Genomic DNA, 14,596 nt, shown 5'->3' on the forward strand with positions numbered 1-14,596 from the left:
CGTACGGTGAACGGCGTGAACGTAAAAAAAAAAAGTCCAACATTGCTACTTTTTTAATACATTTTATTTAAAAAAAATTATAAAAAATGTATTAAAAGTTTTTTACATGCAAATGTGGTATCAAAAAAAGTACAGATCATGGCGCAAAAAATGAGCCCTCATACTGCCGCCTATATGGAAAAATAAAAAAGTTAGAGGTCATCAAAATAAAGGGATTATCAACGTACTAATTTGGTTAAAAAGTTTGTGATTCTTTTTAAGCACAACAGTAATAGAAAAGTATGTAATAATGGGTATCATTTTAATCGTATTGACCCTCAGAATAAAGAACACGTCATTTTTACCATAAATTGTACGGCGTGAAAACGAAACTTTCCAAAATTAGCAAAATTGTGTTTTTCTTTTTAATTTCCCCACAAAAATAGTGTTTTTTGGTTGCGCCATACATTTTAAGATATAATGAGTTATGTCATTACAAAGGACAACTGGTCGCGCAAAAAACAAGCCCTCATACTAGTCTGTGGATGAAAATATAAAAGAGTTATGATTTTTAGAAGGCGAGGAGGAAAAGATGAAAACGTAAAAATTTAATTGTCTGAGTCCTTAAGGCCAAAATGGGCTGAGTCCTTAAGGGGTTAAATACATAGAAAATAGATGATATGAATGAATGAATGAATGAATGAATGAAAAATTAACTATTAGTAACTTTCACTTGACAAATATTTGGGGACAGTCTCCCTCTACATACTGTCAAATTGCAGAATCAAATAATTAAAACAGGAGGCAATGGCTGGGAAATAATTCCAATAGTTTTTTGTGACTCTGTTTTCTAAATGATTTGTCCCCCGCTTCCAAGCACATAACAGAATTTCAAGGTTGCCGGGATGTTAAGTTCATTATCTGGAATTGCGCTGGTAAATTAAACTGTGATACGTTGTTTTTGAAACACCCCATTAGTATGGGAAGCAACAGGCGTGATAACCACATGAAACCATTTCAACTTTTGCAATGTGCTGACAAGTTTGAACTAAAAATTTTAGACCATTTAAATTCCCCGTCTTCAAAAAGCTCTTTTGATATTTGAGAATTAAAATGCAGTGGCAGGTAGATGCTGCAGGTCTGACCCACCATCCACTGGGGAACAGGCAACCGCGCGGACGGAATGTACAATTGTTGACAAGTGCGGCAAGGTTGAAATAATTGTATTAAGAAAAGAAACTCTGTGATTTGTTCAGACGCACAAATCCGAGGAAGGCGCAAGGATCCGCTGTCGGCAATTTAACTCGAACTCACAATGCCTCGTGGCAGGCAGCTATTTTCTCACCTGCAAGGCTCCATTCATGGGCAAATTGAAGATTTCTTATACCGCCACTATCTCCCCATCACCGTACTATAAATGGCCGTATAATAACACCTTCTGGGCTCACCGCTTGGAATCATTATAGAATCGGAGCCAAAATCAACAATAAATCAGAACAAGTATAGAAACAACATAGAGCTGAGGCAATGTACCGCTATATCAGATGCGTTCTGCACAGCTCAGTGGAAACATTTAATAACACAACTGTAAAGTCTTCCAGGAGTCTGTACATATAAAAAGAGCTGGATGATGGGGAGATATTACATAGTTGTAGTAGATGCATTTCCGACTGCTATGGAAGGGATCAGGGCTGTATCTGTAGATTGCACATGGGAGATTATTCTATAAAATTGATGTATCAAGGTGCATTGGGGCACAGGAAGAAAACGGTTGTGTTATCTTTTTTTTTTATTATTGATTTTTGCAAATTCCTACAAAAAAAGAAATGAAATATCGCTATTATAGCGCTCAGCTATTAGAACATCTAGTGCACATCAAATAAAGCAGAAAGAAAGAAATAGAAAAGGAAAGGAAAAGAAAAAAGAATGAAATAGATGTGTTATCTAAACTTGCAGGGAAGTGTACAATGCTTGGGTCTTAACTTTTAAATTTTCACATTGGAAATAAAAGGTAATGGTTAAAAGAAGCACGCTGGGTTTTTGGGGTTGCTTTTTTTTTTTGCCTACGACATGCCCTCTCACCATAACTTATCCTACAGCGCTATTGGTTTTAGTCCAGCACTGCTGCATCTATGTGTTTTTTTATTACTCTGACGGCAGAATATCCACTTGCAGAACTACGCCTCAAATTAAAGCCCAATAGACTTTTATGGGATTCCGCACTCCCATTCACACTTCTGAATTTCCACTTGCGGAATGCCGCTAGCGGCATTCCGCAAATGGAAATTCAGACGTGTGAATGGGAGTGCAGAATCCCATAGAAGTCTATTGGCTTTAATTTGAGACGGAATTCTGCAAGACCGTGAATCTCCAAACATTCCAGTGCCTCGTGGTCACAGCAGGATGTCACTACTGAGTCTGACTTCTGCAAGCAGAAATTCAGAAGTGTGAATGGGAGTGCGGAATCCCAGAGAAGTCTATGGGATTTAATCTAAAGTCTATGAAATCTATTAATCTATAATTAGTCTATAATTAGAAATCTTTGGGCTTTAATTTGAAATCTATGAAATCTATTCATCTATAATTAGTCTATAATTAGAAGGCTTTAATTTGAGGTGTATTTCCACAAGCGAAAATTCAGAAGTGTGAATGGGAGTACGGAATCTATAGAAGTCTATGGGCTTTAATTTGAGGTGTATTTCCACAAGTGAAAATTCAGAAGTGTGAATGGGAGTACGGAATCCCATAGAAGTCTATTGGCTTTAATTTGAGGCCGAATTCTGCAAGCGGAAATTTCTGGCGTGTGAATAGACCCTGACTCTCCAAACATTTCAGTGCCTCGTGGACTACGGAGTCTGACTACCTGTGAACAAGGAGGAACAGGATAAAACATTGTTGTTCTGCACACTATGGAATAAACCACTTCAGATTGTTTGGAACTTAATTTGGTGTGTTGAATAGATTAGAAAATTATTATAATTTTGACCTGTGACCAGTGGCGGATCCAGGGGCGGGGCAACGGGGCAATTGCCCCCCCCCCCCCCCCCCCCCCAAGATTTCTGCCCCCCCCGATTTCTAACATGGTGGAGCGGGAGCTGTCAGCTCCCGCTCCACCATTTGCTCATTAATTTACCTTTCTCGCCGCTGGAACGTGATCGGCGATCAACGGCAGACCGGTGCGATGACGTCACATTATTGCGCCGGCGCCTGAAGATCCCGTCACCGCGGCTTGCCGTTGACCTGTCTGCACAGTCTGTGCAACTAAGAAGAAGAGAGCTTCTCAGAGCGGGAACGTAATATAAGTGTATGGATTGTTTTTTTTACTGTTTGGCACATCTATATGGCACTGGGCTCAGGGGGCAATTAAAAAACAAAAAAGGATAAATTTGATGTGAGGTGCCCATGACAGGGGGGCATTATATGTGAAGAGCACATGACAGGTGGTCCCCTGTCTTGTGTTCTTCACATAATGCCCCCTGTGCTGTGCCCCTCACATATAATGCCCCCATCATCATCATGTGCCCTTCAGATATAATGCTTCTGTCATGTGCCCCTCACATATGATGCACCCTGTTGTGAGGGGCAAGTCATAGGGGGCATTATATGTGAGGGGCAAGTCACAGGGGACATTATATGTTAGGGGCACAGGACAGGGGGCAGTATATGTGAGGGGCACATGATGAGTGCATTATATGAGGGACACAGCACAGGGGGCATTGAATGTTAGGGGAGCATGACGGGGGCATTATGTGTGAGGGGCACAGCACAGGGGGCATTATATGTGAGGGGCACAGGACAGAGGGCATTATATGTGATTGGCACAGCATAGGGGGCATTATATGTGAATGGCACAGCATAGGGGACATTATATGTGAATGGCACAGCATAGGGGCATTATATGTTAAGTGCACAGGACAGAGGGCATTTTTATTATGTGGGCGGAACAGGACGGACATTATTAATATGTGGGGGTGCAGGAGGGGCAATAATTATTATATGTGGGGGCACAGGATGGGACATTATTAATATGTGAAGGCACAGAGTGTTTTGCATTTTAGAGGTATGGTGTATATTATAAAGGAATTTCAGGGTTGGTATGATTTTTATGGGCCACAATACATTACAATATTGTATTCAGAGGGTGCACTGCACGGCAAGGTTATATTCAGATGGTACAGTGTGTGGAAGTATTATATTCAGAGAACGCAGTATGTGGCAGTATTATATTCAGAGAGTGCAGTGTGTGGTAGTATATTCAGAGAGCGCAGTGTGTGGTAGTATTATATTCAGAGGGCGCAGTGTTTGGTAGCATTATATTCAGAGGGTACAGTGTGTGGTAGTATTATGATCAGAGAGCGCAGTATGCGGCAGTATTATATTCATAGGGTACAGTGTGTGGTAGTATTATATTCAGAGAACGCAGTATGTGGTAGTATTATATTCAAAGAGCGCAGTGTGTGGTAGTATTATATTCAGAGGGTACAGTGTGTGATAGTATTACGTTCAGAGAGCGCAGTGTGTGGTAGTTTTATATTCAGAGAGTGCAGTGTGTGGTAGTATTATATTCAGAGAGGGCAGTGTGTGGTAGCATTATATTCAGACGGTACAGTGTGTGATAGTATTATATTCAGAGAGCACTGTGTGTGGTAGTAGTATATTCAGAGGCTACAGTGTGTGATAGTATTATATTCAGAGAGCGCTGTGTGTGTGGTAGTATTATATTCAGAGAGCGCTGTGTGTGGTAGTATTATATTCAGAGAGGGCAGTGTGTGGTAGTTTTATATTCATAGAGCGCAGTGTGTGGTAGTATTATATTCAGAGGGTACAGTGTGTGATAGCATTATATTCAGAGGGTGCAGTGTGTGGTAGTATTATATTCAGAGAGCGCTGTGTGTGGTAGTATTATATTCAGAGAGCACAGTGTGTGGTAGTATTAAATTCAGAGGCTACAGTGTGTGATAGTATTATATTCAGAGAGCACTGTGTGTGGTAGTATTATATTCAGAGAGCGCAGTGTGTGGTAGTATTATATTCAGAGAGTGCAGTGTGTGGTAGTATTATATTCAGAGAGCGATGTGTGTGGTAGTATTATATTCAGGGGGTGCAAAGTGGGGTATTCAGAGGATACGGTGTTTAGCAGTATTATAATAATGATTGTTTTCATATAGAGGATCGGAATCCGCTGACAAATTAAGGAGCCATCTGGGTGTCATTTTCTGCAGAGAGAAGATTTAGCTGACAAAGTCACAGCGGTATGTACCATTGAAACTGTCACCTGTAGTCACTGATGTCATTGTGTATTAGCCTCACTATGTCCCATCAAAGCTGTAGTCACTTGTAAGTTTTGCAGTTTTCATGGGTGAAACAACAACTCCCAGCATACCCTCACCACTGCTTAGGTCATACTGGAAGCTGTAGTTTTAAATGGTAAAAACTTCTTTAGCACTTTCCCATTCTGTGAAAATTTGTATATTTGATTATTATGCTGGAAATTATTTTCTGCAACCTGCTACACTGCGGACATCACAACTATACTGCCAACCTAATGTGGGGGAACTACAACCTAATGTGGGGGAACTATACTGCCAACCTAATGTGGGGGAACTATACTGCCAACCTAATGTGGGGGAACTATACTGCCAACCTAATGTGGGGAAACTACAACCTAATGTGGGGGAACTATACTGCCTACCTAACGTGGGGGAACTATACTGCCTACCTAATGTGGGGGAACTACAACCTAATGTGGGGGAACTATACTGCCAACCTAATGTGGGGGAACTACAACCTAACGTGGGGGAACTATACTGCCAACCTAATGTGGGGGAACTATACTGCCTACCTAATGTAGGGGAACTACAACGTAATGTGGGGGAACTATACTGCCAACCTAATGTGGGGGAACTACAACCTAATGTGGGGGAACTATACTGCCTACCTAATGTGGGGGAACTACAACCTAATGTGGGGGAACTATACTGCCAACCTAATGGGGGGGACTACAACCTAATGTGGGGGAACTATGCTGTCTACCTAGTGTGGGGGAACTGGAAACTATGCTGCCTACCTAGTGTGGGGGCACTATGCTACATACTTAAAGGGGTGCTCCACTGCCCCAGCGTTCTGAACATTTTGTTCCAAGCCCTGGGTGCAGGCTGCGGGGGTTGTGATGTCATAGCCATGCCCCTTGTGACGTCACACCACACCCCCTCAATTCAAGTCTATGGGAGGGGGCGTGTCGACCAGCGCCTGATACTCTAATAGTGCCCCTCCCGAGACTAGACTCTGGATCCGCCCCTGCCTGTGACTCTACACCCACTTCAGTTTAACCTTAGTGCTCATATTGGATTACTACCGTTAAGATACTACCCACTGCATGCCCAGGAAAAAACCACAAGACCTGCTATTTTATGGATGCTCTGACCCAGTCGTCTAGTTTCTGTTCCTGGTCACACTCTCTTTGATACATACCCGCTTGACCATGTTTCCTGCTTTTAAGATATCAACTTCAAGAACTTACTGTTCACCAGCTGCCTTATACAGTGGATGAAATAAATATCGAACATGTCACCATTTTTCTCACTAAATACTGTTTCTTTGACACAACAGTACCTGCTAATTCCAGGTCTTTTTGAAACTCTTTACAAGTCCTTGACTCTTGGACAACTCTTCTGATTATTCTTCTCACTCCTCTGTTAGAAATCATGCGAGAAGCAACTGGTCGAGGCAAATTTATGTGACACAATTGTCTTTCCAATTCTGTATTATGGCCCTGTGGTAGCTTGGGGGTTGTAGGGTATGGGGAGTGTAGCTGTGCTGGTATTAAAGGGTGCTTGTTAACCCTTGCTATTCGTGACGCCAGAGTGAGGGCTCCTCAATAAAGCTTTTCCTACCGCCGCCCTTCCCAGGAACGATAGGGAGGTAGATGATACTGAGTTTAAGTAGAGAGTAATAATGGATTGTCCACAACCAGAAAGCTTCTGCAAACAGCGTTATCTTTACTGAAGATTTTCTGTACACTTCATTAACATAACAGTCTCTCATCAATACAGCTTCCTTTTGGAGATTGACAATGGTTGGGACTTTAGCTTTAAGAGTCTCTAGTTTATTGCGCTGTTCCACTGGATTTAGGGGAATTAGTTGTGGTCCAGTAGTCACGCTAGTATTAGCAGGAATTAGAGTAAGACTCACGATTTTTGGTTCTGCTGAGGCCGTAGGTTTTGAGGCCTAGCGTGTCTTTGAAAGTTGCGTAGCACACCGTCCTGTTAGTCCGGCATCCACGAGAGCAGCAACCCAAGAGAGCGATAACTGGACGCAGCTCCCTTATATGTGCAGGGGCTGGACTAACGCTAATTGGTCCAAACCGATGTCAATCATCTTTACAGAGATTTGTGGGTAACACGTGACCCAAGGACCTCCTAAGGTCCTGCAACATACCACAGAGGTTACTAGCATGGTCACATGACCGAAGGTCCTGCGACGCTGAACAAGGTAAGTACTATACCTTCCTATACAATTATAGATATAATTACTAATATATACATTTATGAACATTAAAGTTAGAATTAAGGAGAGGCGACTAGGGGCTGTCCCACCTGAGGAACCCTACCTGAACGTAGGTACTGGATGCAATACAGTACCGGGACACCACAGCCCCAACAGTGCTCACTGAAACATTCAGAAGCTTAAAAATGCGCCTGTAACCAACACCATTGTTATGTTTTGCAACAATTAGGTTGAGACAGCTCTTTGCTTTTACCCATCATGAGATGTATCTTGTGGGACACCATGGCAATGAGACCTTTTTGTAGCCATCAGTTAGGATTGAACCAGCTGATTTCAGCTGTTGTCTTGGATTTCCATGCCTTTCTGCACCTCTCTTCATGTGTTCCCTACTTTTTTCATGTGTCATTTCACATTATTATACATAACCTAATTTTTGAGCTTATTTATTTATTTTGATTTCTTTGTATGTATGCATTACTTGGGTAGTTACCAACATCTGGTGAAAATTTCACATCAATAGCACCTTTCGAAGTGTATTTAGTGAGGAAAATGGGGATGTGTTCAATACTTATTTTACCTGCTGTATATCTCATTTCTTCGATGGTGCCTTTGTCACCAGACAATGTTGTTCCCCATATATATATCGATAAGCCATGATGACATCAAAACCTAAAATTTATAAGCGTTCTGGCTATATTACATATATATATATATATATATATATATATTATTTTTTATTATTATTATTTATTTTTAAAGGAAATTAAGTATTTATTACAGAAAAGGATTGCAGTAACACATGTTTTGCTATACACATGTTTATTCCCTTTCTGTGTATTGGAACTAAACCAAAAGGGGAGGAAAAAAAGTAAATTGGACATAATGTCACATCAAACTCCAAAAATGGGCTGGACAAAATGATTGGCACCCTTTCAAAATTGTGGAAAAATAAGATTGTTTCAAGCATGTGATGCTCCTTTAAACTCACCTGGGGCAAGAAACAGGTGTGGGCAATATACAAATCACACCTGAAAGCAGATAAAAAGGAGAGAAGTTCACTTAGTCTTTGCATTGTGTGTCTGTGTGTGCCATACTAAGCATGGACAACAGAAAAAAGGACTTGAGAACCAAAAATTGTGGAAAAATATCAACAATCTCTTATGTCCATCTTATGTCCATGATCCAGAGATCTAGATTTGCCTTTGTCCACAGTGTGCAACATGATCAAGAAGTTTGATACCCATGGCACTGTAGCTAATCTCCCTGGTTGTGGACGGAAGAGAAAAAATTATGAAAGGTGTCAATGCAGGATAGTCCGGATGGTGGATAAGCAGCCCCAAACAAGTTCCAAAGATATTCAAGCTGTCCTGCAGGCTCAGGGAGCATCAGTGTCAGTGCGAACTATTGACATTTAAATGAAATGTAACACTATGGCAGGAGACCTAGGAGGACCCCACTGCTGACACAGAAACATAAAAAGCAAGACTACATTTTGCCATAATGAACTTAAGTAAGCCAAAATCCTTTTGGGAAAATGTCTTGTGGACAGATGAGACCAAGATAGAGCTTTTTGGTAAAGCACATCATTCTACTGTTTATTGAAAACAGAACGAGGCCTACAAAGAAAAGAACACAGTACCTACAGGGAAATATGGGGGAGGTTCAATGATGTTTTGGGTTGTTTTGCTGCCTCTGGCACCGGGTGCCTTGAATGTGTACAAGGCATCATGAAATCTGAGGATTGCCAACAGATTTTGGGTCGAACTATACAGCCCAGTGTCAGAAAGCTGGGTTTGCATCCAAGATCTTTGGTCTTCCAGCGGGACAATGACCCCAAACATACATCAAAAAGCCCCCAGAAATGGATGGCAACAAAGCACTGGAGCGTTCTGAAGTGGCAGCAATGAGTCCAGATCTAAATCCCATTGAACACCTGTGGAGAGATCTTAAAATTGCTGTTGGGAAAAGGCGCCTTCCAATAAGAGAGACCTGGAGCAGTTTGTAAAGGAAGAGTGGGCCAACATTCCGGCTGAGAGGTGTAAGAAGCTTATTGATGGTTATAGGAAGCAACTGATTTACGTTATTTTTTCCAAAGCATATACAACCAAATATTAAGTTAAGGGGGCCAATAATTTTGTCCAGCCCATTTTTGGAGTTTGGTGACATTATGTCCAATTAGCTTTTTTTCCTCCCTTTTTTGGTTTAGTTCCAATACATACAAAGGGAATAAACATGTGTACAGCAAGACATGTGTTACTGCAATCCTTTTCTGTGAGAAGTACTTCATTTTCTTGAAAAATATTAGGGGTGCCAACATTTACGGCTAGACTATATATATATATATATATATATATATATATATATATATATATATACAAAAGTATTGTTCTGCATGGCCTGTTACTTATAATGTCTTGGTGTGCGCCATTCCTTCAGAAAGAAACTATGTGTAAATGATGTCGGCATGAGGAATTTCTGAAAACACCATTAATATAGGCAGATTTCTAAGTGCATTAGAACATCAAAGGCAATAACTAAAAATAGCAAATCAATGGCAATTAAGCGCGCCAAATAAGTATATTAAATCCTATACTGAAAAGGCGAGTAAATCTGGCAGTGGCTTTTAGCGCTGATTAAGTGATCGCTCATTTAAGTCTCTGCAGCTTTTAAGCGTCAAACTCAAACATGGTTTATATTAAGCCGCTCATCCCTGCACCCACAACATTGTTTGGATATGCTGAAATATTTATCACCCATGAATAGGAAATTTACTGCAGCGTTTTCCGATTTGACATTCGTAGCCCTTGTCTTTTTTTCCTAATTTCCTTACAGATGAATCAGAGTTTCCCAACAATTGTGCCTCCAGCTGTTGCAAAACTACAACCCCCAGCATGCCCTGACAACCCTTGGCTTGTAGTTTTTCAACAGCTGGAGGCACACTGGTTGAGAAACACTGGGATAGATTGTATAATAACCGAACCAGTCAAAGCATCACCTATAGATAAGAGGGCTGAGAACTGGGACAGCAAAAGCAATTCCCTTTCTCCACAATACAGCAGCACTAACAATACTGCGTTCAGTATTACTGACTAATTTAACCTTTAGTTTTCCATAGGACTCAATTTTAATCTAATTAAAAGGAATTTGGGGCAAATTTTCTTAATTATCGAAATGGACTAGTTAGAGTTGTGTGGGGTTTTCCAACCACTAAGATCCCTAAAATGCAAGTTTCTTAGTTGCTCTGTATCCTATAGGTCCCCATCTCTGACATCACGCAATGGCCTTCAGCTATTGGCTGAAACTCATCTTCCAACTCCCATACAGGGCCTAGGAAGAGCAAAAAGCCTGTGAGGAGCAGCTGGAACCAATAGCCGAGGAGCAGGGAGTGATGTGAGAAAAAAGAGTCACAGGTTTGGCAAATATAGACATGTTATCCTCCTGATGTTTTAAGATTTTTTCTGCTGTTTAGCCATTTTTTTTTTTATAAATAAAACTTAAAAGGTTGCCTATAATGCTTTAAGACAAATGGCCATTTTGAAGCACTGTGCACGATATGTTTTAAAGGGGTATTCCAGGCAAAAACTTTTTTTTTATATATCAACTGACTCCGGAAAGTTAAACAGATTTGTAAATTACTTCTATTAAAAATTCTTAATCCTTCCAATAGTTATTAGCTTCTGAAGTTGAGTTGCTGTTTTCTGTCTAACTGCTTTCTGATGACTCACGTCACGGGAAGTGTCCAGCTCCTATGGGGATATTTTCCCATCATGCACAGCTCCTGGGATGCTCCCGCTGCCCTGTGTCGGAAGCTCCGCTCCTCAGCGTCCGGAGGTTTATTGTTCCGGACGCTGTGTGCGGGCTTCCGTGTTCAGGGCTGCTTCTCGGGACGTCACGCCCGCCCCCTTCGTGACGTCACGCCCGCCCCCTCAGCGAAAGTCTATGGGAAGGGGGCGCGAAGGGGGCGGGCATAACGTCACGAGGGGCATCCCTGAACACGGAAGCCCGCACACAGCGTCCGGAACAATATACTTCCGGACGCTGGGGAGCAGAGCTTCCGACACAGGGCAGCGGAGTACCCCTTTAAGGATGGGAGCCCTGTATCCTGCCAGAGAAGTGGAGTAAGCAGTCAAAAACAGTTTCCGACCCTGGAAGCTACGAAACTATTTGAAAAACCAAGGCACGCCTGTGGTACCTGGGGATGCGGAGCTGCTTGAGGCAGTGAACATCAGATGAGGTCTCACAGTTGTCGGAGATGGGTTGAGGTGTGAAGACAGTCGTCTCCTGCCTGTGATTCTTCGCTCACAAGTCAAGAACAGGAGTGAAACCTACAAATACAGCAGCATCTGGCCGCGCTCAAGATGACAGCAGATATTACACCGGGAGAAACAGATCAGGCTGCCATTATTTCTTCTCATCTCTTTTCCTTTTGGCAAAAGAAACTTTATTATTCATGTTCATCTATCAGATGTAATGAATTTATTTAGACAAGGTGACACAGAGGGTGACTGTGGAACAGAAATCAATGACGTGAAGCTGTTTATGCCTGACATTTGGCTGCCGCATAGAAATGGAATAGTAATACCTCATCATGCAGAAAGCAAGGGATCTAATGGCTCCATTTATTGTTTCGCAGTCTGCGATGTCATCAGAAATAACTTTGAATGGTTATGCTTTTGTTCATGCCCTTGGAGTGCATAATGTTTTGCAGAGGTATTCAGTAGTTATTATTTAGTGTACCTGTCATTTTAGGTAACTTTATAGGATAAGCTGCCCTGTGTACGTACATGAGGAGCAGCACTATTTTGGGCCCTTTATAGCTTGTATATAGAATTATTCACTAGTTTATTCACCAGCTTCATCTCTAATTTTCAGTTGTCCCTCACCTAGTGGGTTGAGAGATGAACTGCTATGATGTCTCTCATACACTGCACACACAGAAGAGGGGGTCCTGCTCTTCTATCTCTTTAACCTACACACCAAGAAACAGCAGCAGCATGAAGAACATTATTGAACAGTAGTGAGCAGTCTAAGCTGTGATCAAGCCCTGGAATGAGATATATCACTTATAGTTAGCATGGGTAATTTCTTTACAGTCTCTCAGATTCTTTCTGTCTGTCTTAGTTCTCTCAACTTACCCCCTCCTCTTACCCTCTCTATAGACTTGTGTGGACAGAATGTACCCTGATCTCTCAGTCAACACAGGACAAAATTGATCTTTTTTTTTTTTTGTCAGAGTGAAAGTTTGTGGAAGAAGCTTGATAAGGAGGAAGCATTTTCTGATAAAATATATATCAAAATGTTTTTTGTTCCCTTGTACTTTTTAACTGTGCAAAGTTTGTTGAAACAACGGTGACCATTGTAAGCTCTGTGGGCAATGGCCTCACTCCTCTTGTTTGAATTATTGAATAGTTGGACACTATGTAATGTGTGATATTGTCTGTACTCTAAAGAGCCATGGGATATGTTGGTGCTATGTACCTAAAGGTTATTATTAATTAGTATTTACTGCATCATATAGATGGCTTTAAAATCATGCGTGTTGTCATATATTTATTTTAACGCATCAAAAGACTAGAAAGCAATAAAATAAATTGTGCAGCCTCTAAAAAAAATCACTGTTGGCCCATGGGCTAAGATCTGAAGGGTATAATAAACAAGTTTATACCGTGGGGAGAACAAGCATTTGATTCAATTTTGCAAGTTTTCCTACTTACAAAGCATATAGAGGTCTGTCATTTCTATCATAGGTACTCTTCAAATGTGAAAATCTAAAACGGAATCTCAGACAAAAATCCAGAAAATCACATTGTATGATTTTTAAAAATTGTATTTGCATTTTATTGCATGACATAAGTATTTGTATCCTTCAGGTTTCGGGGCTGTCTCTGGGCAATAAGGACTTTTATCTCCCTCCAAAGATTTTCGATTTGGTTCAGGTCTGGAGACTGGCTAGGCCACTCCAGGACCTTGAGATGCTTCTTACGGAGCCACTCCTTAGTTGCAGCATGTTTCGAGTTGTCATGCTGGAAGACCCAGCCGCAACCCATCTTCAATGCTCTTACTGAGGGAAGGAGGTTGTTGGCCAAGATCTTACGATACCTCCTTCCCTCAATATGGTGCAGTCACCCTTTCCCATTTGCAGAAAAGTAGCCCCCAAGAATGATGTTTCCACCACGTTTGGGATGGTGTTCTTGGGGTTGTACTAATCCTTCTTCTTCCACTAAACAGTGTTGAGCGCAAATATTCAAAATGCAAATTTTTTCCGTGAATATCAGCACTTCGTGGTTTTCGCAAATATTTAGAACATAGTAAAATATATTCGTAATGACGATTATTCTTTTTTTAATGCTATTTTTATGCAAATTTATGTGAATATTTATGCGACTATCGGCACTTCCAGACTAGACACTGGTCCCTCCCTTCTTATAGGTGGAAGATATAATTGCGCATGCGCATTATGAGAATTTCATTATCAATTTTCGCATGAAGAAAAAGAGAACGAACATAGCGAATATGCGAATTTCACAAACTTAGGACGAATATTCGTCCATATATTAGCGAAATATCGCTAATTCGAATATGGCTCCTGCTGCTCATTACTACCTTTAAACACGGCAAGTGGAGTTTAGACCTAAAAGCTCTATTTTTGTCTCATTAGACCACATGACCACTTACTAATGGTTTTCTTGGAGACTGTGGTCCCAGCTCTCTTCGGGTCATTGACCAGGTCCTGCTATGTAGTTCTGGGCTGATCCCTCACCTTCCTTATGATCATTGATGCCCCACGCAGTGAGATCTTGCATGGAGCCCCAGACCAAGGGAGATTGACCGTCATCTGGAACTTCTACCATTTTCTAATAATTGCGCCAACAGTTGTTGCCTTTTCACCAAGCTTCTTGCTTACAGTCCTGTAACCCATCCTAGCCTTGTGCAGGTCTACAATATGATGTCCTTACACAGCTCTCTGGTCTTTTATACAGGTAATGAGTTCAAACAGGTGCAGTTAATACAGGTAAAGAGTGTAGAACAGGAGGGCTTCTTAAAGAAAAAATAACAGGTCTGTGAGAGCCGAAATTCTTACTGGTTGGTGACCAAATACTTATGTCATGCA

At 41.3% G+C, this 14,596-nt stretch overlaps 1 long non-coding RNA gene across 2 annotated transcripts in view; it reads left to right on the top strand.

Moving 5' to 3' along the window:
* The window catches only part of LOC130358410 (uncharacterized), a 177,142-nt gene that overhangs the window by 38,536 nt on the left and 124,010 nt on the right, over window positions 1–14,596 (top strand). The window contains exon 1 of one of the 2 annotated variants that reach the window (XR_008889515.1): window positions 10,793–10,895. The exons of the other annotated variant lie outside the window; for it this stretch is intronic. This is a non-coding gene — a long non-coding RNA (uncharacterized LOC130358410). Of the gene's footprint in view, window positions 1–10,792; window positions 10,896–14,596 lie in introns of those variants that run through there. 2 annotated transcript variants of the gene reach the window in all.

The sequence above is a fragment of the Hyla sarda genome, chromosome 2 (assembly GCF_029499605.1).
Source record: "Hyla sarda isolate aHylSar1 chromosome 2, aHylSar1.hap1, whole genome shotgun sequence".
Taxonomy (NCBI): domain Eukaryota; kingdom Metazoa; phylum Chordata; class Amphibia; order Anura; family Hylidae; genus Hyla; species Hyla sarda.